Here is a 3,975-nt window from a genome sequence, read left to right on the forward strand (position 1 = left end):
GCAAAGTGATCAAATTTATGAGAACATATCATTAAATTCCTTTGTGGAACACCAGAGGTAAACTTTTCAGTGACCTTTCAATCTTTTGCTAAATTTTTGTTTCCCATATGAACAGATCTGGAACCAGCAGGTGGACTTGGAAGGCTGCCTAGGAAACTCAAGAACACTGTGTGACTGTAGGCTGGTGATCAGGGCCTTGAAAAGAAGGGTCAGGGAAGGTTCATCACATTCTGGGGGTGGGTTGATAGGTACCAGGTGAATATTGAAAGGTAGCTTAGGGCCCTAGTAACTAAAGATAAGGCACTTTGACAAATAACTTTTCTTAAAAGAACACAGAGAAGATCAGATAACTATCAAAGTACAAGTTATCACAGAAGAACTAGAAAGGAATTAATCTACCATAAAATAGTAAACTAGACCTAGCTGCTATTGGATTTTATTCCACATAGCTTTCCAGAAATACATGAGCCGCACACTTGTTAAAAAATTATTAGTGTTTTAACAGTGGCTTACAAAATAATAAAATATCATGGGTATAGTTTCAAGTCCATATGTGCATGGAAGTTACAGTACCCACTGCCAAAGTTCTGTGCCCTGCCTCTCTACCACAATGTCATAGTTTTCACAAAGTTTAAGAGACAGTTTGGGGACATACATGGGCAGTGGCACAAGCAGTGCAGTGCATATATTGCCATGCACAAGGACTCATGCTCAAGCCCCTGGTGCCCACCTGTTTTTTGGAGGGAGGGAAACTTCACCACGGTGAAGAAGTACTGCAGCTATCTTTCTTTTTCCCTTTCCATCGCTCTCCTCTTTCTTTCTTTTTTGTAAAATTTATTATTATTATTATTTAATTTATTGGGGAATTAATGTTTTATATTCAACAGTAAATACAATAGTTTGTACATGCATAACATTTCCCAGTTTTCCATATAACAATACAAACCCCACTAGGTCCTCTGTCACTCTTCTTGGACCTGTATTCTCTCCACCCATCCACCCCAGAGTCTTTTACTTTGGTGCAATATGCCAATTTCTTTCTTTTTAAAAAAGTTTTTTTTAAATATTTTATTTTATTTATTTATTCCCTTTTTTTGCCCTTGTTGTTTTATTGTTGTAGTTATTATTGTTGTTGTCGTCATTGTTGGATAGGACAGAGAGAAATGGAGAGAGGAGGGGAAGACAGAGAGGAGGAGAGAAAGATAGACACCTGCAGACCTGCTTCACCGCTTGTGAAGCGACTCCCCTGCAGGTGGCGAGCCGGGTTTTGAACCGGGATCCTTATGCCGGTCGGTCCTTGTGCTTTGCGCCACCTGCGCTTAACCCGCTGCGCTACAGCCCGACTCCCTTAAAAAAGTTTTTTATTTATAAAAAGGAAACATTGACAAAACCATAGGATAAGAGGGGTACAACTTTGCACAATTCCCACTACCAGACCTCTGTATCCCATCCCCTCCCCTGTTCTCTCCTCTTTCTTAAGTTCTCTGCTTGGAGTGGTGGATACCCCCCCTTTAACAACCTCAACAATAACCCAGACAATTAAAAAGAGAGTGTGTGTGACAGTTTTGGTATTTTTGCAAGTAACATGTGATTGAAATGATCCCGAAGTTGTCTTTCACCTTTTTTTTTTACTTATTTCACTTAGTATAATCACCCTTAATTCCACCTACTTTACATACAAAAGCACTTATAATTAAAAGGTCATTGTATGTCTCTCTTTCCTGTACTTAGCACTATGAAAGCTTTGAGATCACCTTGTTTCTTTCTCTTCTTGTAACCATGACTCTTCTTTCAGTAAATTCATTGCTTCCTTCCCTTCAGTCTGTTAATATTCTCAAACCCCTTACTTTAAAATCAAAGCATAAAATTAGTTTCCTTGACTTTAGTTTACCTTAGTAAAGTTCTAACTTCCATTTTTCTTTATAGGAAAAAGTTTATGTTGTTTCCACTTAGTCTCTCATTTACTTCTTACTCAGCAAGTTACTGACATCTTCACTTATTGCTTCTACTGAGTATACATTTGATAAACTGACAATAAATTTTTTTCATTCTTTACAATATTTATTTATTTTTGCCACTAGGGTTATCACTGGGTCTCAGTGTCTGCATGATGATCCCACCACTCTTGGCAACTTGAATAACATTTTCTTTGTATAAAAGTAGACATATTTACATTGCTGTTTTGTGGTGTCTTTTTTTTTTTTTTCTATTTTTTTCTCTCTAACTTAAAAAGCCAGTATGGAGCAGTGAAGCCCCAGTAGTAGTGACGAAAAAAAAAAAAAAAAAAAAAGTCAAATTTAATTATTTATTTTCTAGTTTGATGCTTCTTTTTTAATGGGGGGTTTAATGGTAAATATAGTTTTGATACATGTGTAAAATTCCTCAGTTTTCTGCTAAATACTCAGCTTAAGTCCTCCTCCACCATTATTCACTTGGACCTGAACCCTGCCCCCCCTCACTCTCTCACCCCAAGTCCTTTACTTTGGTTCAGTTGCAGATATAATACATTATTCTACTACTTAAAATGACATTACTGAACAGGGGAGATAGCTTAGTGATAGGACATTATATGCCTGATGCTCTGGATTCAATCCCTAACAATGCAAATGCCAGAACCAACCTGAACAGAAGTCTGGTCTCCCTCGCCCTCGGCCCTCGCCCTCTCCCTCTTCCTTTTTGAGTAAATAAATAAATGCAGGGGGACTAAAAATTGGATTTTTAGTCAGTAATTAAGAAAGTACAAAGTAAAAATCCCTCCCTGGGAGAAACAAGGAGGTAGACTTTGGTCTGTGGGGAGGAGGCATAGTGTTTTGGGGTGCTTATGTGAAAACAGACTTTTGTGTTGTTTAATATAATCCCATTTTGATGTGGGTATTTTCTCAGTCACCCAATACGTGAGAGTCACTTAACAACAGTCTACATTTCTCTCCTAGGGAATTGTTCCATGGGTCACAGTCTATTTGGAATATCCTAAGAACAGTCAAGTCAGGAGCTTCCTATCTTGCCCCTTAGGTATGTTGATCCCTCCTCCCTACCGCACCTCCTTCTGCCCTTTTCCCTTCTCCTCTTCTTCCCCTTCCTCTTCCTTCCCCTGCTCCCCCCTCCCCCTACCTCATGTTTTGCTTCTCTGGTTAAATGACTTCCATTGGCCTGTTTTCAAGAAACAGTGATCCTTTGTCTACTTCCTCTATCCTGTTGTTAAATCCACCCTTTTTAAAAAATGATTTCATGATTTTTCTTTTTTTAAAATTAATTTCTTTATTGGGGAATTAATGTTTTATAGTTGACAGTAAAATACAATAGTTTGTACATGCATAATATTTCCCAGTTTTCCACGTAACAATTAAACCTCCACTAGGTCCTCTTCTTCTCCTGTTCCAGAACCCCACCACACCCCTACCCCAGAGTCTTTTACTTTGGAGTAATACAACAACTCCAGTCCAAGTTCTGTTTAGTGTTTTCCCTTCTGATCTTATTTTTCAACTTCTGCTTATGAATGAGATCATCCCATATTCATCCTTCTATTTTTTTTATTATTTCTTTATTTGAGGATTAATGTTTTCCATTCAACAGTAAATACAATAGTTTGTATATTGCCGGGAGCCAAGGCCTTAGCTAAGTCTCTCATATAGAAAGTTATAAAACATCCTGAAAGCTGCCGGTAAAAACATTTATAGGTAGAGCGGACATTCAGACCATTGGAACTGAGATTACCATCTAGCTGTTTGGAAAGTTGCTCACCCACCTCCCTCCCCCACTACCTTAGCAGAACTTCCTCCCTGTTTGTGTTTATATTGAGGCTGTAAAATAAAATTTTCAGAGCTTGATCAGACCTGTCTTGCTCTCGTTCTTCGTGTCTCTTGTCCTTTCCATTCTCTCGCCCCCTACCCTAGGTTTCCATCAATAACCCCACAGGCCTGGAGGCCTGACATGGGACGTTTTTGGGTCTGGGGTCCGAGGGAACGTCGCTTCCCA

The sequence above is a fragment of the Erinaceus europaeus genome, chromosome 2, assembly GCF_950295315.1.
Source record: "Erinaceus europaeus chromosome 2, mEriEur2.1, whole genome shotgun sequence".
In the NCBI taxonomy this organism is placed as follows: domain Eukaryota; kingdom Metazoa; phylum Chordata; class Mammalia; order Eulipotyphla; family Erinaceidae; genus Erinaceus; species Erinaceus europaeus.